Here is a 27,156-nt window from a genome sequence, read left to right as displayed (position 1 = left end):
GAGGTTATGATAGGCCTTAGCCATCAGTCTTCCCTTTCCCTTGCCTTGGTGTTAAACCTTTCTCCCAGATCAACTTCTATCAGCTTGCCTGGTGGGAAAACAGTGGAGTAGAGAAGATATTTAACAAAATAAATCCTTCAGGGGAGGCAAATTCAGGCCCAGGCAAGATTTCAGTAGGTTCCACTGAACTTCTGTGTTCAACAGCATCACCTAACGGGTTCATTTCGTTGGAGGTGCTCCTTGCTGGTAGCAGTGGTACTCATCTGACTCCCATGCCCAGTCCTGTCCCAGCAGCTGCCTCTGCCCTCATGCTCCCCACTCCAGTGGCTTTGCTTCATTAACTTCCTGATAATTGAGAATTCATCACTGAGTCTTAAGAAATCAGCAACAATGCTAACTCTTCATGCAAGTGTAAAAATAATTCTAATAATTTAGGCAATTTGTTAATTAACCTTATTTACTTAAAAGCACAGTGTGGGACGACTTTGCCACTGTTTTTGTTAAGCTTTCTCCATTCACTTTGTTTGCTTTTCCCTTGCCATTTTCTCTGCTCCCAGATATAGACACAGGGACTCAAAACAGTTTAAACTAGTGTAAGAAGGGAAGTGAATGCAAGCCAGGACAAGATGCTGCATGGAGAAACGTCCGTGCTGCAGGGAGGCAGGATAGACGGATTTTGGTGACCAGACTCAGTATGCCATTGCATCATCCACCTGGTGGGATGCAGGTAGTTTCTCTCCATGCTGTCCCTTCCCTGCCCCATTGATTCCTCTATTCCTTCATCAGAGGTAAATGCTGTGACTCATTCTGGATGACGAACAGCTATTTGACCAATATCTGAACACCTGTGAGTGACAGAGCCTTGGTTCCTGGGTAAGATGGAGCTGGACTCAGCACATTTCAGCATCAAGAAGCCACTTTAGTAGAGCTTTTTGCATGTCAGATAAGAATCTCACTAAGGCAAGATGGTCACTACTAGGCTTATGGTCCGAGAGGAGCTCTGATCCAGAGGCGGAAGTGGCCAGTCCTTTCTGGCCCTCTTCTGTGTGCTCCCCATCCTGATTGCCTCTGTATCTCTTGGCTACTGAGAGAAGGATCGCATGGATGCATTGGGGTTAATTCTATTAAGTACATAGTGCAGGGGAAAGACAGCCAGAAAAGTCACCTTTCCATCACCCTACTGTCCTCAGCCTCTGCTCTGAAGACTCTGTGTTTTTCCTCAAGTCCTGTTCCCCTCATTCAAGCCATGGCCTATGGAAAGTGGCACGTCAGGCTTGCCTCTGACCTGCAACTTTCCCTGTTGTCCGAGAGCTATGACAGATGAGTCCCCTTTCTCACTGAACACCACTGCCAGCATCTCAGCTTGCTAAACCAGCTTGGGATCTCCAGAGCAGGCCAGAGTGTCCCAGTCCTCTGCCAGAGGGCCATACCCTTCACCTGACCATTCACAGCATTCCCTGCTTGTGCCCAGCTAGACCAGTCCATATTAGCTCTTACCTTGTCCTTAGAATAGAAGCTACTGACAGGCGAAAGGAGGAGGCATTTATGGGGGGGCAGCTAGGATGCTGTGATAGCGCAAGGGTCAGAGCAAGGGGAGCAGGCCGGGTCTTGTGCCCTAAAGGCATGTCATCTTTCCCTTCTTTTCCTTCAGCCCTTTTCTCCCTGTGCCACATGACTCCGAGGTGATCTGTGCTCATTCCCAGCAGCTCATTTCCCATCTTGTCAGAGGAGATAGAGCACTGCTGGTACCAGGCCAGCATGCTCACAGGCTGCCGAACACGAACCTACCAGCATTGCCATGCCTCACCCTGGGGAGCACTTGCATGCCAGCATTGCCAGCACCCCCCGGCCTGTCCTCCCTCTCCCCAAACGACTCCTATCCAAAGCAGGACAAATGATGTCTGCCCAGGTAACTATCAGGATTAATCCTAGCACAAGCAAGAGCAGCTACTCGAAAAGAGCTTGACAGCCTGAGCAGCCCAGAATTCATTTTTTAAGGCAAGGTACTAGATACTAAAGCTGGAAGGAAGAAAGATTTTCACTGGAGAAGGAGCAAGAGGCAGGACAGTGCGGAAATAAAACATGCTAGCTGTTCCCAGAGAGCGATGAAAGAGGTGTGCCACACTCACAGAGGCGAGGATTTTGGTTAGTTTGCTGTTGGTTGGAGGGCATCAAAGGAGATTTAATTTCTCCAAATCGCTCGATCTGTACAAGTCTTGTCCCATTGCAGCAAACAGCGGCTCTCTGTGCCCGTCTGCATCACGGTCCCGGGGCGAGTGGGGCATTGCTCCCGCCTTCCACAGGAAATGCTGGCATCCGTCTCCCTCCAAGAATGGGGCTGTGCAGAGTCAAGTGAGTGCAGAGTCTGGTCTGTCAAAGGACATTGGAGCCCTCTCTATGTGCTGAGTTTGCAGGGACTGTTTCTGACTTGGTGAAATTTAGGAGGTCAAACCATCATCAGGGACATAAGGTCTCTTGGCTGTATGGGTAACCATGGTAGGGGACTGCTCTGCAGGGCACTAGGGCCCATCTAGAGTCCCTGAGAGCAGCGTTTGTCCCGTTGGAGTGGAGCGATACCTCTTGTTCAGCAAATCTGCTTTCCTCCTGGATGAGCTCTCAGCCGTGAGGCTGGAGCACCGCTTCCACAGCGTTTGTCCTCTGGTCTGCCCAAGGCCTGGGAGCAGCCTGGGAACTGCGGCAACTGCGTCCCCCGGTCCTTGCTGCTGCCACCCCAGCCTGTATGGACAGCATATGGTCTCTGCACAGATCTACTCAAAACTCTCGTCTTTGCCCCTCGCGTGGCTGCGGTAAGCTCGCCTGGTTTGTGGACGGCTGGTGGTCGGGTCCCCTCTGTCCCCCCTGGAATCACGTCAGTATAGCCAACGTACAAGAGTCGTGTCTCGCATTCCTTATTCGCATGGGGCGCTGAATGAAATCCGTCTTTCTGAATTATTTCTGAAGATATTAGATCTTCTCAAATTGTTCATCTTCCCCAGAAATGACAGCTCCCAGGCACCTGGGAATTAGCGGTGCGTTGGAACAGTTTCATTGTTTCTATTCAAGGCAACAGGAATTCCTTAGATCTTGACATCAGTCCCCAAACCCCAGAGATGTTAGCATAACCTCCAGACAGTGATGTTTTTCTTGACCCAGAAAAAAGGCTGGGATTTGTTATGAACCCTGGGAGACCAGTGTCCTTGTAATGTGTGTACCCTAATTGTGTGCGGCGCATTGTGAGCTCCACCAGCAGAATAGGCTGGAATTTTCTTGTCAAAACAGCTTTCCGTCAGCCAATGTCACTTCCATGAAATGGGGTTTTGTGTGTGAAATCAAATCAATGTTGATTAATTTTCATTTTGGAAAAGAGAGAAAAAAATGTTAAAAATGTCAAGATATCTTCTTTTTTTCATTCTTGCAAGAGCTTCAATTTTTTATCTGTTAATGACCTTTTGTTTAAAGCCTTTGTATTCTATAATAAATATTCAAAAGAGATGGAGCAAAGTGAAGTGTTAAATGTTTTTTGAAGCAAAATTGCCTATTTTCCCCAACTTTTTTTTTTTTTTTTTAAGGGAGGCAGGAATTGCATTTCTTCTTTTGTCTGAATTTTTACCTTTTTGCTCTTAACTCAGAATACTTTTCAAGACTCCTAGCTCTGCCCTGGCTGACATGTGTACCAGCCTCTCATGCTGTGTTGAGTACTGCAGGGACCTCTCTGATTATTGCCCTGACCCTATTCAAATTGCTTTAGCTGCTGATTACTTTTTTTAATGAGCATCTCTAGTTTGACTGGCTAAATTGGACCCTGTCTAGCATGAGGGATCCTTTTCTCTGCAGGCCACAGGTGATGTATCAGACCATGGGTAAAGCACTGAGCTATCTCACCTAGCCCCAAAGTCCTGCCTTTATTAAGAAACGCAAGATGCCAGGATTGCGTGGTGGGGGGACATACTCATGGAGAGAAGGTATTTGCCTTCTATGCTGCAGCAACTTTCTTTTTTGTACTTGTACAAAATAAGCATAAATCATCTCGAACGATTGTGTAGCTCTGGTTGTGTAGCATACACAAGGTGCCTTGCGCACACATCAGGTGCAAAATTGAAATGTGGGAGATGAATGCAGGGTGCTCAAGCCAGGATAAGGTGACACCGATGTGCCATCAGTTGGGGTGAAGCTTTCGCTGCTACGGTGGTTTATTTTTAGAACCGGTCCACACTGTTTCATATACATTAAGTTTTTTTTATTTTTCTTTTATTCTAAGGGAAAGATTTTTTGACCTACACAAAAAAGGTTCACCTAAAGCTTTTAACTCCTTCAAAATCATTCATAAAACTTTAAAAAAAAAGGTAGTTTCAAGTTGATTTGAATTAAATAGAGAAAAGTTCTCTATTTTCATTGGTTTTTCCTTCCCTCTTTTCCCTTTTTCACTCTAAGTGAAAAGCAGGGTAATGGGAGAGACAGGAGAAAGGGAGTCATTAAAGAAAACAAAACTGAATATTTCTACTTTCCACTTGAAAGAACTAGAGTTGAACTGGAAAACATTGTTTCAGCTTAGAGAAAAAAGTCAGGAAAAAGTTTTGGCTAAAGGGAAGATTATAAACAGTTCCCGTGAAAATGTTCTGAGGGAAGAGCGGTTATTTTGGACCATTTCTCTTCCCTTCCCCACAGGATGCCTTTAGTTTTATAATAAAAACGTGAGCTGCACAAATTGCAGCCTCCGAACATTTGGGTGCCTCCTCGGGAAGCTCTCTGCGACCTCCCTGCGTGCGCTTGGGGAAGCAAACTCCCCAAATGGGGGACACAGAGGTGACGTGAGAGCAAAGCATGATTTTGCTCCCAGCATAATGGACCCACGTGGATAGCTTTAACCCCCAGATCTGGAATTTCTCCAGGGCGCAAGCACTCGCTCTCACAGTTAATGAAGTCTGCTGTCTTAATTGAGTCTATGAGGGACAGTTTCAAAGTCATCAAGACTTTATTAAATCTGCAGCGCTTTCTGTTGCACTGGGCAGAGCTCTCCGTGCGTGTGTTGTGTTTAGTTTTCCTGGCATCGCATCCCTTTCTGCCTTCCTACACATATGCCTCTCGCTGGAATTTCTTCTCTCTGCCTCCAGCGCTTAAATAGCTGAGCAGTGTTTGTGTGTCTCCAACAAGTAGCCGCCGAGCCTGAGAAGCACATTAGCTGCCTGACCTGGTTCCAGCCAGGTGTGAAAGGATTCGGCGGCTCTGGCTCCGTTCCACCTTTTTAGCCCATGTGAGCAGAGGCAGAAGGCTTCTCCTCTCTCCACCAGTTTGCATCATTCAAAACCAGGCTACGAGTGGAGAGAGGCGAGGAGAGAGCCAATCATCGGGAAAGCTGGGCAGATTAAAAGGCATTTGCTGGGCTTTCTGTGCGAGAAACTGGAGAAAACCCTGCAATTAGCCGTCTGCTGAGCGGGAGGGGATAAAAGCTGACGTGCTCTCACAGAGTTGTCGGGCGTACAGAGGTGGGGGAATCGCCGACCCAGAACTGGCTCGACCGAGGGGCACAACGAGTGCGGCTGGCTGAAAGCAGTGCTGCTGCTGCTGGGTAGCAGGGCCTTCCCTCTGCGGGTTGCTAAAAGCCTCAAGCCCACCTTTCTGCCCCACTGTGCTCTCTTGCTTCTTGGGAACGACCGGATACTGCAGTCCTGCATTAGTGTTCAGAAAGAAACAGCTGTTCTGCTCCACCAGCTTCACGCATCTGCTCCATGCACATACACACACCCTCGCGCACACACACACACACACACACACACACGCATGCACAGAGTGTCTCCCTTTACCTAACAAACAATTATTTAACAAAGTATGCAAATAGTATAATTACTGTTATTTGTTTAGCTGTTAGAAGTGTTTGAAATGTAAATGTCAACTTTGGGATTTTTGCAAGGTACGTGCGCGTGTGTTGTTGTTGGCTTGCTTTCTCGCTCTCTTGAGCTCTCCCCGGTTTGCAATTTGATGAATTTCTCCTTGTCCTAGAAAAAAAAAGCTAATGTGATTTCTCAGCGATTACAGCAGAAGATGCGAAGTGGGGATTACTCATAGTAACTTCTCTTACTTAGCAGGTCTGAGTGGGAGGCAGGATTCATTACACTGAGCAGAGAAATAAAGAGGAAATGTCTTTCAGTCGACTGCTTTACGTCTGCCGAGGAAACTTCCTTGCCAATGTGCAGGGTTTCCCCTCCTCAGATGCAGAGGCCAGGCAGGCCACGGTGGTGACAGGTTCACAGGGTCCTGATCCCTGTGTCCCACCGCTCCACCACGCAAGGGAAGAACAGCCTGTCTGAAATCAAGCACTAGCTCATGAGAAGGTGAATTTTTCTGTGAAGGAGGCCACAGAATTAGACTCACGTTACAGCCAGCCTGGTCGGGAGCACCTAGCCTAGGTCCAGCCTCAGAGCAGGGCTCTGGTGCTCAGAGCGATGCATTCCTGGGGCATCCCACCACTGATCTCTCTGGCTAGGGTTTTGGTATAAGCAGAGCACCGAAACAGTCATCAGTATATCACAGCCCGTAACTCAGGCAATCAATCCCAGGTTTGTTACCGATGCCAAAGCACTTGAGGGCAGGACTCCAGGAGGTCAGTCAATACTGTGAAGATGCTATTGAGTGTTTTTTTGCAGTCCAGTCTCACCAGCAGGTCCATGCTGGGAAGACTGTTGCAGATAGGGCCTCTGCAGCTGCCAGTATGCCTGCTGCTGTTTCACTGCATCACATACCCACTGGGCAGGACCCGACCATGCCTTGGTTTAAGACCTTCCCTGAATGCACAGCTCCAAGACGAATCCCGTTGGATTCATCAGCTGGCAGCAAGCCTGCAGCTAGCTTTTCATTCAGTGACTGCCTGGACTTGAAAGCCAAAAAGAGAATTAGAAAAGGGAAAGGCTGTATCGTTCCAGCTGTGTCCTACCCTGCATCCCCTTGGAGACTCCTATCTGCGTTGCAGTCTGGGAGGTGGAACTAATACTTTTCATGTGAATCCTGAGGAGGGGAAGGGAGAGAGGTTCTTATCTCTGGAGAGAATCAGGGGAAGTGGGCAGAAAGAGGCAGTAAATACCACTAATAGTTCAAGTTTCCTGAGCTGGTGGGAGTGCATTTGCACCTAGCTCAGCAGAGCCAGATAAAACTCAGAGCATGACGCACAGCCAGTTCACTGACGGCTTGTTGCAGGGAGGGGTTCGAGCCTTGTCCCCACACGGATGTGGCAGCTGAACCAGGTGGTTCCACGCCTAGAGTGGATTTGAGTACATTGGTATTAATGAGTTCATCCCACAGCAGGTTATTCCTGTCTAGGAAAAGGAATAGCCCATGATGCTATATGGCAAGTGGCTTGCTAATGCCGTCTCTACTACTCTATAAGAGGTCACGCTAGCATAATGAACTCATTAAAAAGACCAGCCTTCTTCGGAGCCGGATATCGTTCACACATGGATCACGTCCATGGCGGCACCCAAGCCACACATTCCCTTATGGTTGCTGAAGTTTATTGATCCTGATTTCTAGAGCTATCTACTGCCCCCTCTCGTGCCCCAGGAATGCCTGATCGCTACCATGGGCAGCAGCACCACATCTAAGCAGTTATGGTCTTCCCCAGCCGGGAGGCTGCGACTCAGCCTGTGCCTGGTTGTGACCAGGATGGGTTGGGGTATGAGTATCCACAGGGCAGTGGTGAGGCAAAAACCAGGCCTTGTTGCATGGCTGCAGGACAAAAGGGAAGGTGCTGTACTGGGTTTCTTGGTGCTTGAGGCTTCCCCTCTGCTGTCTGGTGGACTGTGAGGAGCTGGCAAAGCAGCACCTTGGCTCTGTGGCGTGTGGTCTAAATGCTAGGATGTGATGAGTGGTTCAGGCACATACATCTCTTTTAAATGATGATGTCCGTGCTCTCTGGACTAGCTTGTTAGTGACCTGTTCTCGGTCCAGGTACCTACAACCACAAGCGAGGCTGCTGGCTCCATGGACACTTGCACAGACTGTCAGGCCATGGGGTTGAACCAGCAAAGCCACTTGTTTCTTAATTGCAAAGACAGGAATTCAATGACCTTTGGCAGATTTCATAGCCCAGCAGGCTCATGTAATTGAAACCAGTGATGATTTGTCATGGCTATAGGCTCTCCCTATCTATTTAATTCCCTGTCGTTCTCTCAGTCTATCTTATTCCCTGATTTTTCCTTTCTTTCATTGTGATCTCATTTTGTCTGTGCCTCTCTCTTTTACTCTGTCTCTCCCTCAGTGGTACTGCTTTCCAGCATGAGGAAGTATCATAGGTCTATTTGTCTTTGAGGATTTTAGGTTTGGGCTGTTTCAGTATTTTCTCTACTTCAAATCCATTTTCTAGGATAATCTCTTTCTTTCTGTGCCCGGAGGACCTGCACCCACTAGAAAATTCCAGCTCCAAGAGTAATCATAAATCATGCATTGCTATAGTCAGTACCCACATGGCACAATGAGCTCCAAACCCCAACTTTCCACCCGCATCAGGTGAAGGTTGAAGCAACATTATCATTCGTATTTAAATTCCCTCGTAGGTGGCAGGTTCAATGCTATTAACATATTTCAATTCAAGCCATTCTTATTTTAATTAGCCTTAAGTAATTAGTCCTAATTCATCGCCATTTTTTGCTCTCCGCATATTTTGAGTTATTTACTTCCCTTGCTAAGTAACAATTTGATGTAATTATGTGCTACTCATTCTTTCTATTTACATATGCTCACTCACTCAGATTTCCTCTTTCAAATTTCAACAGATCCTTTGAATTCCCTCTTGAATTGTTTTCTGTGTTGTCAGCGGTGTGGAAATTGTGGGATGGAAAGAGAACTGTTCCTCTTCTCTGGACGTCTCCCGTGCCAAAGGCAGTGACATTGCATGTGAGCACCTGGCCTGGCAGCGGGCTACTCTTGGCAGGGAAGGTCCATCGCCCAGCTTTGTTTCTGGGAGTCTGGATTCACATATGAAAGGAGTTTGGGGACTTTATCCAACCAGCTCTCTCTTCCTCTTGGTCTGCTTTAATCCTGATGCCAGTCCTGATGACCAGCTACGATTGCTGCTTCCCTTCATTTTCCTTGCCCAACTATAGATACTTCCAAATGGCCTGGCTTTCCAGAAGTGCTGTACCTCCATCCCTCAAAAACTCTTTGCCCTTTAAAATAAAGAACTGCTATATTTTTTAGGCACTTCAGGGTACTTTAAGCAATATTGTCGTGTTTACACGTGGCAATTTCCTATCTGGAATGCACTTTTATCTCAGCAGCCGCTTTCCTAAATTCTCCAAAGGACCATATTCTTATCTTCATATTCTTTCCTCATGGATTCCCCTTCTTTTAGCACTTTCTCCATAGCTTAGATCCTCAGAGGATCACAGTTCATCTTGTGAGGCTATCTGCTGATTAGCTGATCTGAAACTACCTCTTTCACCCTCTCAGAGCTTGATTCTGAGAGGCCTTTAACTTGATTTCTTGCAAAAATAGGTATTTTATGCTCACCCTGAGCATATGCCTACATATGTGTGTACCCTAGTAACTTTTAGGTGCATGATCCAATTGTAGCTGAATTTGACAGCGGGTAGTGTTGCAGTAGCAGTCTCAAAAACAGTAAGTTCCCTCAAGGTTTGAGCAGACAGGCAGAGGTAGAAGAAAGATGCCCTACTTCCACTCAGGAAAGAGCTGCCATGTTGTGCTGAGCCTTTATTAGCTGCCAGAGAATGCATTTGGGAAAGAGCACACATCTCAGCACCCCACCAACAGGAGGAACTTCAGTCAGAGCACATACCTTCTCTGGCACCTGTGTCAATCAAGCTCAAGGAAAGCAGGATTTGTAGTTCTGGTGCTCATGGAACTACTTGTTTTTTTTTTTTTCCAAGTAGCTTTTTCACTGAAATCTTATCAGCCCTTTGAATCCATGTACCATTAACGAATGCTTCTAGCTTCATAAATATGCACGTTCAGTATGTGTAGCATTGGCTTAACCGCTCCCATTGAAGTTGATAATAAAACTCCTGCTGACTTCAAAGAGCACGGAGTCAGGCAACTCTGAGCGCCTTGGAAAATCCCACCCCTAGTTGTTATTTTATTTCTAACACATCTACTCAGGAGCTGTGGGATGGAGCTAAATACTCACGAATGAGTAAAGAGAAAAAAGAAAAGATCAAACAGCCCCAAATGAAAACCCAGATTCTGAAGTAAATATTCAATAGGCCCATCCTTGGATCTAAGACTCACAGTGGGAGCAATGCTCCTTTTGTGTGAGGAAGGGTGACGGACTGCTGTCTCAAGGCATGAATGAGTCGCTGCACACCCTGAACTGGCCTCTATCCACGGTCTTTTTGTGGAGGCCCTCAGAGGAAGTTTACGTCTGAATAACACTGAGCTTAGAACCTTAAAACTACCTCGAGGTTACAAGTGCCCATGGGTTGGAGTGGAATTGCTTCCTTAAATTCTGCCCCCTGCACTTGGGTTTTCCACGTGTAGGAGGGCCTGGGGAGGGACCATCTGCCTCCACAGGCACCAGGTTAAGGCAATGACCCAAACCGTCCAACGGTTCATCAACTCTGCAAACTAGCAGACTATGAGTCACTTCAATCCCATCTTAAACTATCCATTCCTCCAGTCCTCTCTCCTCATCTGTTGTGCAGAACGCTTTGTCACGATCAGATGATGTGAGAAAAGGAAGCTGCAGAGTTTTACAGTTCTTCAGCTTGTTTTCAAGTGAGTTAAGTTCTCAGGTCTCCATTTTCCCCATACATTGTGCTATAATTTCCAAACAGCCATGGGAAGATGAATTTACCATCCCGATTTAGCAGAGCACTAAACCATTAGAATTCCTTCATCCAACTGACTTCAGGTGGACATAAGCACATGCTTAAAATGCATGCATGAGTGATTTCAACTGTGCAGAATTCACTTAATGTAAGCACGTATTTACCTGTTTTGCTGAATCAGGGCATGTTCTCCTTTCAGGGACTTTGTGTTTTAGTGCCTGTTATTTTGGTATCTTCTCCTCCTAAGATTATTTCCAGTGGAGAGAACTCAATATTTCATTCCAGCAGTATTTATGGTAACAGTTACTATTTCCTGACAATATGTCTGTATTTTAGGACAAAACCAAATTACATGCTGGAAGCTCCTTTCCTCACTTGCAGTTTCTCCAACACTGCTCATGAATCAGTAACATCAAGACCATAATCTGGAAGAGGCACAATAGAAGATGTATTAAGTTTTATACGGACTTACCATCAAATTACATGCACTAGCTGTTTAATCATATTATTATATCAATCCATTTTTGCTTGCCCATTTGAAAAGCAATTGCTTTTATCTTGATGACTTATTTTTTAATTCAGACCTTGCAAGAATTTTACCTATAGTTTTTATCTAATGAGAGCAGGATTCTCCTACTCAGGTATATTTTGAGCTACTTGTAGTAAAATATGATTTTGTTGTTGCAAAGTTGCATGTATATAAGCAAAAAAGAGCCCTCTCACTGTAACCCATTTTAATTGTTTTTCTGATTTTTGTCTTTTAGTATTTGCTTCTTGAAGCGAAGTCTATAAAAATTTTGACATCGGTTAGGACTTGATGCTGTCAAGCAATGACATTAAAAACTGACAAATATTTTCTCCTTTTGCTCTCCTGCCTGCTCCATACCCCAGAAGACTATAACTTTACAATCCAGCTTCTGTGGAGCAGGACCTATCTTTTCAGTTGAGTGGATCATAGGTAAAATCCCTGTCCCTGACTATAGCATATGATCATTATTATAATACAAATCCCAGGTACTTTATGCAATGTCTTCTAGATTGTTTTTTCTGATGATAAGTACTTTAGGAGAAAACAGGAGAATCATAATTGTGGTAACTTGCATTATCTTGCAGTATCTTTTGCCCAATTCTCTGAGTACAAAAGGCTTAATTTTATCCTTGTGGTATACCTTGTACAAACTCTGCATTGGTGTAATTAACTCTATTGTGCAGCACAACACAGAATTGGGCCTAGTATTATCTTATATTACAGATTTTTCTTGAGGACAGATTCCTTAAGGCTGGTCATATCTATTGCTTATAACTTTACTGCCCAGTACTATTATAGATAACCTTAACACTGGTTTACTTTAAAAGCAGTTGTGGAAAATTGTTTGATATATCTGACTTAAGAGGTTTATTATTAAAAAACTTGTAGGGTTATAGTTGCACTTTGTAGAAGTGCCAAAGAGATCTTGAATATTTCCGGAAATAACCCACAGAGTGAACAGAAATTAGGAAGAAACGATTCCGTACAAATGATGCGTTATCTACTAGGTTGGAACTTGTATTTTTTGTTCTAGATTGCAATTTTGTTCTGAAACTTGTATAACAGCACCTTATAGGATGAAACTATTTAATGAATTAAATCTGTCCCCTAGTGTTTATTTTTGTATATGGACAAGAGATTGCAGCTTTTGTTTTGTGCTTCCAAAAATCATCTTCAAAGGCAATCGTTATGCTTTTGAATATTTATTTTGTAGTCTGGTATCTGTCCTATACTAGTTACTTCATGTAAATCTAAATAAATGGTTGGAGGCAGGGTGGCATCAGAAATATGGAAATAGAACATCTGGATAGAAAAGGCTGGTTTTTGCAACATTTCCATTGAAATTATTTTTTTCTACCAGAGGAACAGATGCAATGAAAACACAGTCTTATCTGCAGACCTTTTTGTGGGGAGATTAAATGAGTGAATCATCTATCAGAAAACTATTTCATTTGATTAAATATAAAATAATTATAGCATTTCTAAATATAAAACCAAATCCAGGCAAATAAGGAATGCTCATGAGGTGTGGCCACTCTACACGGTCTGATGCTTTTTCGGTACCCAAAAATGTGTTTAAAATCCATTTTCTTCACTTAGGTAGAGTGGGTGCAATTCCCTATGCATTACAGTCTAAAGACAGTCGTCTTGTTTGTATACATTGAGTGTGTTTAACAGACTGCAGTCGTGATACTTACATTTTGGACTGAATCTGTGGCCAAAAGACCTGTTCGCTTATAGTTATCTATTTGTTTCGTATGAGAATAACAATAACATACCTCAATGTTTTCAGGAGTCAGCCTTTTTTTTGTATTTCTCTACAAATTCTAGAATGGCTACCTGGAAAGCCTAAAGAATTAGCAGTAGGATGATGTAAGAATTTATAGCTTACAGGAAATTACAAGATTTTGACATTTGTTTGCATTCTGAATAGAATGACATTAAGTTAGTTTTAAAGTATTTTTCGGGTTAATTTAAATGTCATTGGGATATGAATGTATGAAAATTATATTATTGGATAAAAATAGAAATGAAAGTCTTGAAATGAAATGTTTGACTTATTAAGGCATTTCTAATTCTTTTAAAATGAGATTTTGCCAGAACTAATACATATCAGGAGAAATTTCAGTTTTGCTAGAATGCAACTTTCTGGTGGGAAAGCATTCTAATGTCTGACCAGGAACACTTGTCTATAAAGCCAGCTGGTCCCAAGCTTCACCAAGAATCAAGGTATAGTCCTTTGAGTGCTGGTACTGCTCAATACTGTGGGGTTTTTTGTTCATTTTTGTTTTTTTCCTGACTGAACTGCATCTTCCTATTTAAATAATTTTCTGTTTGTTCTGGAAAATTTCCATATTTTAATGTATCTCTCTATATGAGCTCCCTTGTAAGACGACAAGTCAAATCCTTTTATCTTACTGCCATTTTCATGGAAATCTCTTTTGGCCGATTTTATTTGTGATTTTGCTTTTTCCCTTGGTTATATATTGAGATCTCCGTTACACTTGTTAGTATTCTATCTTGCTTTTGGTTCACAATGTTCATCTGTAGAGCCTGAAGTCTTTGTATTTCTTTATCAAGGGAGGCAGCTTTTATAACTACATTTTCTTTACATTGTTAGCAATTCCTAGAATTTTCCTGAAATAAGAACCTTTGCTGCTTCTTGTGGGATATCATCATGAGTAATCCTGAGTCATTTAATTTTACATATTCTAAAATATCATCTCTAAGATGGTCATACTGACATTTGTGTTCTCTATCAACGCAGTATTTGAAACTGAGTTTAATGTTGTGTTTTCCTTGTTTTCCAGTGAAGAAACTGGACCCAAAATATACCTTTATTTGAATCTTTTCTATCAAATATTTGAATGCTAGTATGGAGGATGATTATTGACTTTTCAGCTAAATGATGTAGTCTTCTGCAGAAATCAATTTTTCTCATATATTCACCAGCTGTATTTAAGAACTAGCGTTTGGCTACTACTTCTCAGAATTTAAAATAAAAAAATCTCTCATGCAGAGTCTTTCCTTAGGAGATCTCCAACATTTTATAATAACACCAGTCTGTTTTTAAATGCAGAAAAATTGAGGCTCAGCTGGTGAAACTTGTCTCAGGTCACTCAGTGGCTTAAGTAGACAGAAAAAGAGAAAGAATGCTTAGTGCTATATCTCATAGGCTGCATCGTCATTCTATTAAGTAAATCGGTTCAGTTCCAGGAATATAATTTATATCACTAGGCTTGAAGAAGTATGTGTGTGTGTACATGTCTCTAGATAGATAGATAGTATATGTGAGTGAGTATATACGTTCACATATATTGCATACGCATGCAATATATATGAATATATATAAATATGCACATATATTGTATATATGTACATATAATGTGTATATAATATATATATAAACATGCACACGTATATTCTGTGCATATAGTGCGTGTGCATTGCTGTATAAGTATATATGTACATAAATACAATATTTTATATATATAAAATATATATATAGATATATATCATTTATTTTCACTTGTATATCACTTACTGTCTTCAAGGTGGAGAAGGATTTGCAGTGTGGAATCTAGATCTCTATCTCCTTGAGGTCACAGTGCTTGTCTGTTATTTCAGACTACCAGACTTTTTCCCAAAATACATTAACTGCATAGTCCATGCACAGTCTACATTACTTTTGGTATCACATGGTGAATTGGAGTCTTGCTCAGCCTTCTCTTGAACATGTTCCAGTGAGCACCATGAACGCTCCCTTAAATAAATACGTTCCATCTTGCTTTTCCAGATGAGTCAGGAGAAGGCATAATTTTTTTCTGATAAGGGCAAACCAGTTGGTATATAGAACTGGAAGCCCTGAAGGCATTCCCCTGGCTCCTAAGGGTCCCCTTGGATTTTAGCCATCAGCTTATTGTCGTCAGCTGCATTCTGCATCTCTTTGGCAGTGGTACACCCCAGGAAGGAGCACAGATCTTTCTCCTTGTGAATTAAAGCCACCTACTCTGGGTAATTAAAAAACTCCAGCTCTGTCTTTAGCCTCGTGAGTTTTATTCCCACTGTTCTTGTTAGCTTTGGAGAAGGGTGCTGACATACTCTTTGTAATTTAACTGCCCCTCAGAACCTGTTGCAAACACTTCCTTTAGAAGGCTATTTATGGATGGCAGTCTGCCTTTCCTCTGGTAACCTCTCCTTCTATTTACTCCATTATTTCTTTATCATTTTCTCATGTTGATCTTTGAAATTGCAATGTCTGGTTCTCCTATGGAGTTCCTGTAGCTCCAGTCCTGGGCTTGCACAAATAACCTGGCCTGTGTATATAGAGCAGCAGTGGAAGTTGTAGGGTTTTGACCTGAAGCTCTGAGGGGTGTATAGATCTTGCTCTTCTGAGAGGACTGATATTGGCCCCCTCAAAGTCATTGCAAAAATAACCTCATTGTCTTCTGAGGAACTCATAGCTAAAAGCCCTTAGGAGACAGTGAGAATGTTTTTGCAATTGGACTAGCAATCAGACCTGGACAGATTTTGATATATTAAAAGGTATCTTTCAGCAACAGTGGAAATACCAAGCCCTCTTCATCCGCAGGGCTCCAGCTCCACTGCAGATTATTATCATTGACCCCAGACCACAGCAACACTGAGACAAGGAGCCAACGGTATCATGCCTGGGGCCACCCCAGATTGGCTCTCAAGGTTGTAGAAAAACCCTTCAAAATGCAAGACATGGCTGCTCAAAAAGAAGAAGAGGGGTACAGCTGATTTCTCAAAACTAAAATGTTGATTTTTGAATGCTTGAAGTATCCCAGGAAAGCCCAAGGTCCGTAAGTAAAAGGCTTGATCTTTTTGAAAGACTACACTCAGTTTCCCTTGAGAGACCGACTGGTCACTACTTTCCTCCTGGGATTGCAAAATTACAACTTTCAGGCCAGCCTTTGGAAGGAATTGGATGTAGTCTGTACCTTTGGTGTGCTACGAATGAATTAGATGATGTGATCAGGCACTGAAGTGTCCTCAGGTCTCAGTTAAACACTGAGATCACCACAGTAGGTGCTTGTGACAGAGAGGATTTCTGCTCATCCTTTTCTTGCCTGAGGAGAGCACTGCTTCTCTTGTGTCAGCTCACTGTAGGCGTTGGCCAAGCGCTCCTAACGTGCCAGTTGCTACGACATTGTGCTGCCATAACTTCGGATGCTTTCACCAGACTTGAGGACTGCCTAATTTTAGCAATGTAAAGGTTAAGTGTCTAGCCTAAGTTCATCATCTAGACTCCTCCATAGTTAGAGAAAGTTCAACACCTCCAGAATGCAATTTATCCCATCCTAAAATAGATGTCTAAGGAAGAATGAATCACTCTCTGGGGGATGGTGTGCATCTCTGTTCACTGACGATAAAAGAAGTCTAGACAATTACCTTAATCTAGACATTCAGTTGCAAGACACCTTCAGTTGTGTGAGATCTAGCTATGCTTTCAGGTCCCTAAAGATAGAATTTGAAACCCCTATTCAAATGCAACTTACATTTCCCTGCAGCTTTCAAGCCTAAGTCACTTTTGACAATTAGACTTCTTCTTTCTCAGGGAGAGCCACATGACAGTTTTACCATAACTGAATACCTCTTCAATGAAATAGTTTTTACCTTCAGTCCCATCTGAGAATCATCGATGAGAAGCTGATGATGGTTTGAGGAACATTTTTTCCTATTACTTGCTGAATCATTGCCACTAATAAATATTGCTGTATGATTTCCTCACAAGGGTCTATTCCATGCAGATAGTATTCAAAATGCAGTCTCTATTGGTTAGTTTGATTTAATACGTGTCACACAGCATGTCCTCCATGAGCAGGAATGCAAACCTTCAGCTGGTCAGTTGCAAATATTCACATCTGTGAGTTCTTTTCTCATGGTCTGAAATTCTTCTGTCATCCTCATTTCCGATGTCATATTTCCTCGCACTTGCCTTCCTATGAGCTCATTTGTTAAAGCATTTGTGGAAGGGCAACACAAGGAGAAAGGCAAGGGATGAGCACAAAAGGAAAATGAGAACGCAGCAGAGTAGCAACAGCATAAGGAATTATAGGGCATCCACTGGGCCTTGGAGAAGGAGGCTGCAGTGAACGTGTTGCTTTTCAGCTGAGGTGAGATAAGGGCTCTTATGGTTGAAGAGCAGAGAGCTGCCACTTCCTGTGGGCAGTTCCTCAGCTGCCCCTCTTGTCCCATGGAGATGGCCATCACAGGAGCAGAAGTGGCAGAGTAGCCCAGAGCATTGGTCTTGGCGGGTCTTCTTAGGGGAAACTTTACCCTCTTGGGCATCAGTTGTCCCCCTTTCCAGCCCAACATCTTGGAGAAAAGCCGTCTTCAGCTGATGTATTACTGAAGACAGCAGACTGCGAGCGCAGGCAAGCAAAGCACAATACCAGCTCCAAACTGGTGGCCTCGCTCCCAGCGTGCAGATACCTGCTCCTCTTTGGTTGCCGACTGGATAGATGAGGACAGCAACATCTTGAATGGCTAGAATGTGCTTCATAAGATGAGGCAGATGGAGGTGGCGCTCAGCTGGCAGGACAGGACAGCCTGGTGGAGAGGTAACTTCAAGACATGAGTTTGTGTGTCCAAAGCTTCCACCTAAGGCGAGTTACAAGGAGGAGCAGCTACTTCTGCTCAGCAGCTCTGCAGAAAAGAATATGTGCTTTGGATCACTGGAAATATATCAACATTTAATTCCTTTCGTTTATGCTTTCAGATTATATTTTGCCCTTGCCTGTTTTTAACAACTTCAAATTCAAAATGGAAACATAATCTCCAGGGAAAATATTGAAATGTTTTGACCATGGTGGTTAATGCAAAACAAGCGTTCCTTTTGCCCCTGCTTTTTCGGGAGGCCTTAAGTTTGGATGAATCCTGAAATGGATTTTTTGTGTGTGAGTAAATTTTCTAGTCGCCAGACAAAATAATTTGCCCAGCAATGTTACAGGTGTCTCTTTGCCTCCCCTGCCAAGACATCTGCCCGTTGCTGCCTGCCGGAGCCGTAGGAGGAGTCTGAGATGAAGCAATTGATATGTTTCACTCTGGGAGTTCCCTGGTTCAGCCTTGGCTGTGTCAGCTCTGAACAGAGCCTGCCAAAACTCAAGCAAATAGTCAAGGAAAGGTTGAGGTATTCACTGAGCTCAAACTATTGTACAAGAAATACCCTCAAGCAAAAACAGAGCTAGGAGACACCATCACACACTCAGCCGCTTCCCCCACCCCGGCAGGCACCATGCTGTACCAGACAAACTCCTCCAGATAGGATCCAGGCAGAGATGTTTGCTTAACACAGCAGCTCTTTGAAAAGGCAAATAAATGGACAGTGAAGCTACACAGACATGTCACTGTGCAGCGATTTCCGTTTAGCATTTACGCTTAGTGCCAGGAAACCCTGACTCATGAATATGAAATCGGAAAGAAAGGAAGAAAGCAGTTGTTCATTATTAGAGCTTCGAATGGAGCATGTGGTGGAAATTAGCATTAGAAAAACCTGTAAGTTTAAAAAGAAAGGGGTAGGCTGTAACAGTCCAGTGGGTTTGAAGACCTCCACACCACAGCTACATGATAAACCTTAGTGGGACTCTCCCTGCCCATAGGCTTTGCCCACATGATGTTACTGCTGGAGAAGGGCCCTGAAACTCAGGGATACCCGTGATGAGGGTCTTGCTCACATAGAGGAGGGAAAGTATTTACATCCAGTGTTCTTGGAGCTCCTGGAAATCCTCCAAATTGACACCAGGAAAAATGGTGAGCACAGGCAGGGAAGAAGAACCACTTAATAAGTGTCAGAAATAGGAAAAATAACCAAGAGCCACCTCCAAGGGAAAGGAACATCAGAGAGAAAATCAAAACAGCTTTGAAAGAGAAAGCTCACATTGAATTGAGCCTCAGTTGGGTGAAAGTGAAGGAGCCCAAACCATCGATCCTTCTGTCATGCGGGATGCTCAGCCCCGACTCACGATGGTGGTGCAGAGCTGAGGAACGGCCTCTGTCAGCCTGACACAAGTATGGCTCAGTTTAATGCAAGCTGCCTTTCTTCCAGCCATTTTGGTGGGATGCTGTCCTTCTTTCTGCAGCTATTTCCTCTCTCCAAAGATGAGCTCATTCTGCCTTAAGCCAAGCTCACCTCTGGTGCCAGGCCCCAGGGAGGAATTGTCGCTTTGGTTTTTTTTGGGCAGGAGACCATGGAGAGGGTGCCATTGCAGCAAATATTTTTGATGGTATCAGGAAGTAGGAAGCAGGTAGAGACATGTCAGCTTCTACCACAGAGAGAAGAGGGCTTGATTTGCAAAGCAGCTCTTCGTATACAGCCCTGGGAGCAGCTCAAGGCAGCGAGGAAACATGTCGTCTCTGCTATTGTCTTCATCTGAAGCTGCCCAGCTGTGCTCTACAAGTACCAATCTATTTCCTTGCGCCTTGGTAATACCAGCGCCCTTAAAATATTACAAGAGCTAATCCAGCGGCATGGGGTATGGAAGCTCTCAGCACTAGTGAAACGTTAGGCAGATATTCTAGGCATGAACTGTGAGAGGAGGTGTCCTAAGGATAGCCTCAGCAGCAACCAGGCTAGCAGTCACACGTCAGCTTGTGTAGTCATTTAGGTGTGAGCTCACAGATCTGCCAGGATGCCTTGGGTATTCCTTACCCACACGGCCCCTCAGCAGCTACCTGTGGTCACAGTTGTTTTGCAGATTGAAACTTTGCCCCAAAGCTGGGCTATGGGGAGCTGCCTGGCAGGATGCTTCTCAACCCCATGCTGGCTACTACAATTTCAAATATTTGTTGACAAGCAGGGCATGCTTGACGTGAATAATTAAAATACCTGCTGTACTCTTAAATAGTTCAAAGGCAGCCTTGAAGCTGAGTGTGTAAGCAGGAGGCAGCTAGTGTGTGAACGACTGCTGTTGTCTTTGGAGAACATCTAAGGAAGGAGGTAGGAAGAGGACTAGTACCCAGTGGGAAGTCAGGAGCTTGATGCACCTTCCATTAGGAGAAGAGCCAGTGTCGGCAGCTCAGTCCTGCAGGGACTTGTGTAGTCCATATAAACCAAGAGGAGATCGACAGCTGAAATGGCTCTCCTAGCTGATGGACTGAAATCTCTCAGCAACAAGCTCTCTCTGGTCCTGCCCTTGCTCCTGCTAGCAAAAGGAGGGGGGTGAATGAAAAGATGAGCTACTGAAGGAACGGAGACCCTCGCTAGGGGGCTTTTGGCTTTGTTTTTGAAATGCAGCTCTTTTAGGAGATCACTTCTCAGGGGAGACCTTGGAAAGGATGTTTGGGGGGGACAGGGGGAGCAGCAGAGAAGACCCAGGTGAGACGAGTTGCTACCATGGCTCAGGCAGTCTTGGAAACCTCCCCTTCACATGGATGCCGTGAGCACATACAGAGAACGAGGAGCAGGATGCTCTCTCTTTAGCAAAGATGTCATTTCCCCAAGATATTCATTAGACACTGAAATGCAAACAACTTTTATGTGAACAATTCAAGAGTTTCCCACAGCCTCCTGGTGGCCAGGCTCCCTCTGTTCCTATGATGCTATTGCTACCCCCAGCTGCTGCCAATCTTTTATTATGATAGTGCTTAACCCCCACTGTTGAGGGAGCTGAATGGGGCTTAATGCAATGAGGGGAGGTATCAAACACCATATTAGTGTCAATGCAGCTGCAGCTGGGAAGCTGTTAAGTTGTTTCTTCTCTAGAAAAAAATGTGTTTCTAGGCTAGGGGGGTGGAGGGGAGGTGGCATTCTTCATAAAGTAGTCTCAGGCTGATTTGAATAGTTGGTTTGACTATATACTTGTGTATTTTCCTGAGGAGAACTTAGGTGATTCTCATTTGGGGTCACCATGATGTGATTTTTTTCCTATTTTTTTTAGTTCAGATATTCATTCCAAAAATTGGTTATGTTCACAACTCTGCCATAAATACCTTTAGAGCAGACAAAAGCAGAATTTCTAATAGAAGCAAGAAAAAAAAGACCTTTAAGGGACTGAGGCACAGTAGGGTCAGTAGGAAGGGATGTGTGTGTGTAGAGGGAGCTTTCCAGGAGAGTGCAAAAGGCACTCTTTCTAAGAGTCCTTTCTAAGGTCTCATGTGAGGAGAGAGCTGTTGCCTGCCACCCACTCCCGTGGTCCTTCACCCATGAAAGGTGAGAGCTACCGAGATCAACAAATTAGTCTGCTTCTCCTCCGATTGCAGAATGTTATCCATCTAAAGATTTCCTTTAATTTAGAGCCCTGTAGAGTTTGAAAAGCCCTTCAAGTTCACTTGGGCTGATGAATTGGTAATTGAGTGTACCTGGATGTCGGGGCTGTCTTCACCTCTCTCTGCATTTGTATCAGTCCGTGTTTGTTTTCCCGAGCTGTAAATCACTCGGAGCTTGGAGAGACTTTTATCAAATCCTGGTAGGAGCCAGTAGCTTTCCCTTTCACAAATACATTGCTAATACCACGTGCAATTCATTGGCTTTGCTGCTCATTTAAAAGCAATGAGGATGGTGTTAAATGAAAAAATTCCTTAGCAACAGTGGGGGGGAAGGCGGAGGAACAGAATTGCTCCTGTCTCTTTGGTGCTTGCTCCTTCAGTCTAATATCTGTCCCATTGATCTCCTAATATGCTCTGCTTTGAAAGCCTGATTTATTGCCCCATGCTCTCTTATCTCTCCGTGTGTCTCAGTCTTTTAGAGAACACATTGTTCTAGGCTTCATTAGCAGCTGGCAAGGTCTGCCCGCCTGCCCTCAGCCCAGCCTCCCATGAGCAGCATGCTGCCTCCTCGACTGCAAGCATTGCCGCTTTCTCTGTAGGATCTGGCTTGACCCCTGCCAGCAGTGGACACGGGATAGGATTTTGCAGCTGCCGTGAAGGTTAAGCACCTGGTTTAAGAGAATCATCCAGATTTTCCAGTTGTGGCTTATCTGTGTTCGGTGTCCACCTCAGGATGGTGATGCCTTTTGAGATGCCTGGCTCTTTCCATCGTTTGTAGAGGAACCCCAGTCAACTAGTTCCCAAAAGGGGTTTCACATTCAACTGGATAGTGAGGCAGGATGAATTTTAACCCATGGTCTGATCTTGTCTCCTGGCAGGGAGTGACTCAGAAGATGATGTTTCTGGCGAGTTCCTGAGGAGAGCCCCTAAGGCAGGTTGTGGGATTATCTGGGACGGCACGGCAAGGTAGAGGGACTGGGGAGACAAAGTGAGGAGCCTGGAGGAGCTGGTATTGGCACACCAGGACCAAACCTGCAGATAAAATGCCTGTCCTCCTATACTCCTTCAGAGTGTCTCTGTCAAGCGAGGCGCACGGAGATGGGGAGATGCTCCTTGGCAGGAGAGGAGTGGTCCGTGCGCTGGACCAATTCATCTGTACAGTCCAATCATACTGGCTCTTTCCTCATGTTACCCCATAGGCATGGCTGATATTTGGTCCAGAGAAAGTGCTGTAATGCTGACAGATTTGGCAAAAGGGAATTTCAAGCGGAAGAATTACCAGTCCTGATTTGCAATTCTGAGGGCCAATCTGGTCCCAGCTGACTCATCCAATGAGGGAACTGAGACATTGCCACGTGGGTTGTGCAGCTCATAAGCACAGCCTACATTTTGAATATAGATTATTTTCAATGGACTGTTACGGTGATATTTGCTCAGGGGAAAAATGGCAAATTATTTCCATTAACAAATAAATGTGAGAACTTTGCAATCTGTTTGTGAACACTTCATGAGCATAAAATGAGGTGAAGTTTGCCAAACAGATTATTCATTATGAATTGTTCACTCAGCTCTAATTGCTTGGGTCTAATTGTTGTTAGGATTGTGTGATGCTTTGGTAACATGCAGTGAAGGTCAGAAAAGTGCTGGTAAAAATAACTCTGTAGTAAGTCAAGCTTTTCCCTAAGTGTAAGGGGAATCTACCTGCTTAGTTTAGCAACAGACGTGAACGATACTATTTGAACTCCTATTGTCATTGTGCAGCCGAGATAGCTAATGGAGAATGAGTTGTTTCATCAACTCTCACTTTCTCAGCAGAAGAAGTAATTAAATTCACATGCAGAATCCCCATCTTCTCATGCATAACACTGTGCAATTTCCCTGCATCTTAGCTAACTGGATTAGAAATTACTCATGCCATGATCACAGATGACAAAGCGCAAGCTAGAAAAGGATCCAGCTTGGCTTTCAGATCTGAGGTGGTAATTACAGGCCTTGTGCCTAGGAAAAGCACCACTTTTTCTCTGCTTAACCTGACAAACTTTGTCTGGAAATCCAGAGAAACAACCAAAAAGAGAACCCCACTGTCTATCTTTCATCAGCATTTTCTGAAATGGAGGTAGACTTCAAAGTCTTGCCTGTTCAGCCTTTCATTTTATAGATATGTGCCCATCTCAGAAATACCAGGTTGTTTGTCCTTCTCATCCCCGTAATATTCTCATCTGACATTCACTCTCCTGGAAATCACTGATCCAACATTCACCTACCTGCCTTCAAATACCTGTCATTGTTGTTGTGCTACTGTCCTTCTCTTTCCAATTTAGACATTATATTTCATAACTGACCTCCAACTACCTATTGCCTCCTTGTGACACTTTTCACCCTTGTCTACCTGATTGATTAGTCTATTATGTTCTCCATTCTCCTGATGACTTACAGATTGCCTGGTATATGTCACAGGCTCACTTTTTTTCTATAATACTTACTCTGGGAGTTTTGCAACACCCTCCGGCTACTGTTTTCTCTCCCCATTCATTGTCCTCCACCTGCCTCACTTGTAACTCTAAATTGAGAACTCTAGTTTGAGAACAGGAGGAGAAATCTTTTGCGAAAAATTCTACCTGCCATGAGTTCAGACATGTGCTGGTTAAAAAATACTTTTAAGGCACTGCTGTTTTCAATGGGGCTCTTCATTTTCTTTGCATCATTTGGAGGTAATAAAGTGTCACCAGATCAGACTGTGATTGGTGGCATTGTTTGGAAGGCAGCTTTCTCTGGAAAATTTCCTCACCTGCATAAATCAATGCAACAGTGACAGATCAGGGAGCAATGTTGTATTTAAGGATGTGTGTAGGTAGGACAGTTTTACCTTGCTGGGGGAGAGGTCTGGGACTTGTCCCAGATCCATTCATCTCCCCACACTTGTCAAGGTTGTCTAGCTCTCTGATACTGTTCTAGGCTTGTCCCAGCTCTGTCCATCGCTCTGATGTTTAATTAACTTCCCTGGTCTCCTGGATCTTGCATTGGATTTGTGTTGTCTTTCTGAAATATTTCTTAGGTCACATCTGAATAATAACAACAGGAGGAATAACAAAATAGTTGTCACCGATATTGCTATTATTGTTATTATGCTGATGATAACAAAACAAGATTTTGATTATCACGATGATGATACTATTACAGTTATTGTAACTTACTCCCCCTGTACTGGTTGTCTAGCATCACAGGTGAGCAAGAACTCAACAACAGTGGTAAGGACAGAGGGCCCTGCCCTGGCCAGCTGAGCAAAACTAACAGAACAATAAATGGGGGTGGGTGGGTGGAGGTGAGGAGTGAGGACAGAAGACAATAAAATCACAATTAAGATTTAAAAATCACATTTGCAAGACCAATCCCATGTGTTAGGATGGTTGAGGTTATTAAATTCTGTCTGTGCTGGGTGACTGGTTGCTGGGAGCCCAGCTCAGTGGTGGTGGTAGTGGCTCTTCCCTCCTCCAGGAGATCTGTGTTGACGTCTGTCTTGTACCCTCTGCCTTGTGCATGCCCAGAGCTATTCATCTTCCTCGCAGCTCTTTCAGTTCCCACCTGGCATTCATCTCATTCTTTTTACTTCAGTCCCAGGTCCACTTCCAATATCTCCTACAGTGCCTCCTCCGCTGATGGGTGGATTTCTTCCTCCTTTGAGTTACTATGTTGAGCAGCCGATCTCGTTGCTGATCCGTTCCTTGGTCCTCTTCCCTTTCACGTCTGGTCCTTGCCTCTCCGAATCTGATCCATTGCCTGAGTAACTACTCTGTCCCTGGGACGACGGAGCCATTATATTAATCAAAGCTCTTTCACATGGAACTCCCTCTTATGTCTTCATTTTTTCCTTGCAGTTCAAATACTGGGCTTGGTGACCCACCTTCCAGGATCCCCAATGCTGTGTCCAGTGTGCCTCCCAGTCCCTACAGACCACTAGGCGACATTCATGACTTTAGCAGGAACCAGCAGCAACATACAGGCACAAAGGTAAGGGGTAACCTTTTTGATTGTGTCTCCAGAGTGAGAGAAGTAGGCTGCTGTGCACAAGCAGGTGTGAAACATCTGGGCATAGGAGAGAGTGGACGAGGACAGTATGGATGGAGCAAGCCTCTCTGGGGAGGGTTCAAGTATGTGGAAATCTTCCTCGGATACAGAGTGCAACATTCATTTCCAAGAGGGAAGGCTGGTGCAGATGTAGATGACGATTCAAGGTTGTGTTTCTCAAGTTGCTGTTCCAGGGGTGATTTCTGGAGGGCCTCTGCTCTGAGCATGGGCTACATGTGAATCTTCTCAGGGAAATCCTAATTGCATGAGCTGCTAATGCCGCACTCCTAAAAGTGCGGTATTTATCATGATGAAATTGCCTTTGCCCAGAGAATTTGGCCAGTTATCTTAGGGATGAGCAGGGCTACCAGGCCAGCTTGGCCTTGAATTCTGAGTTATTTGGCAGCACACTTCCAAAAATAGTGCTCAAGCCTAATCTTTGATCAGAGTGATCTGCATCTTGGTGCGCTCAGCAGGTGATCCCTGGCCATGAAGTGCTGGAGGATGGCCTGCCACTCAATCCAACCTCCCACAAGTGCAAAGATGGGGAAAGAGTCAAATGTGTGACTAGCTCTGAATTCTGTAAATGAGCCGTTTCTTACCATAAGCAGCCCAGAGGCTGTGAGGAGCAAAGGCTGGACAGATGGTAAGAGGCAACATCAGAAGTGGTTAAACATCTTGAATTCTCACAGCCATCCACCTCTGCAGGGTGGTAGCAAGGAACGTAGCTCGGCTCCTTCCATGACAGCTTTTGGAGAGAGCAAGGGTGTTGTGTTGTTTTGTTTTGATTTTTTTTTTTCAAGATGAAATTCATATTCTCCTGTTACACTTCAAGGAATATGGAAAAATGCTTTTTTCCTCAAGGATGAGAAGTGAGATGTATACCTCTGTCCCAGCTCCTGCAAAACTGTGTTTTACAAAGCAGAGAGAGAACATCAGGTTCATATTGGTGCTGTCATTTTCTTTTCTAAGACCAGAGTTTGCTATGTATTTCCTATTGAAATGACTAGCTGTGCTGAGCTCTAAGAAATTTTCTCCCTCTCTCTCGTCTCTACCTTGACACTATGAAAAGGGTTTTCATCAATCCATCCAGAGAGAGAGATAACTTTTGTATAAAAGTGCACAGTCGACAGGGTTAGGTTTTTTTGGGTAGTGTGTAATTTTTTTTGCACTGTTATTATTTAAAATATGCTTTTTAAGAGGACAAAAGGGAGTCGTTTAATGGAAACAAATTTCTATAGCAAAATGCGCAGCTGGATTAAAAAAAAGATTATTTCTGTTGTTGCTTGGGTAGACAGGTAAATTTGGAATTTGAGTACAAAAGGTGTTAAAAAGTGTACTTAAACTTCTCTTCCATGTGCTGTTGAAATTGAAATGAATAATTTCAGGAGAAAAACTTTTCTCTGAGCCTCCATTTCCAGCATTGTTAAGTCTATGGCAGTGGCCTTTTCCCACAGCTATAATCTTGTTTTCACCTTTTCTTTTTCTCCCTCATTCTTCCTTTTTTGAAGTAAATGCAGTGTGGGGAAAGGTGTGCAGCTCTTGGGGGGCTGGTGGGCT

At 44.0% G+C, this 27,156-nt stretch overlaps 1 protein-coding gene across 4 annotated transcripts in view; it reads left to right on the top strand.

Annotated features, from left to right (window-relative positions):
- ELFN1 (extracellular leucine rich repeat and fibronectin type III domain containing 1) overlaps positions 1 to 27,156 on the top strand; it is a 119,483-nt gene that overhangs the window by 39,087 nt on the left and 53,240 nt on the right. For all 4 annotated transcript variants that reach the window (XM_068908803.1, XM_068908802.1, XM_068908801.1 and 1 more), the window contains exon 3: positions 25,407 to 25,539. The gene's annotated coding sequence lies outside the window, so the exon portion shown is untranslated. The remainder of the gene's footprint in view (positions 1 to 25,406; positions 25,540 to 27,156) is intronic.

Source organism: Struthio camelus, chromosome 15, assembly GCF_040807025.1.
Source record: "Struthio camelus isolate bStrCam1 chromosome 15, bStrCam1.hap1, whole genome shotgun sequence".
In the NCBI taxonomy this organism is placed as follows: domain Eukaryota; kingdom Metazoa; phylum Chordata; class Aves; order Struthioniformes; family Struthionidae; genus Struthio; species Struthio camelus.
Note: the sequence above shows the minus strand (reverse complement) of the source record. Positions and strands in the feature narration are given on the sequence as shown.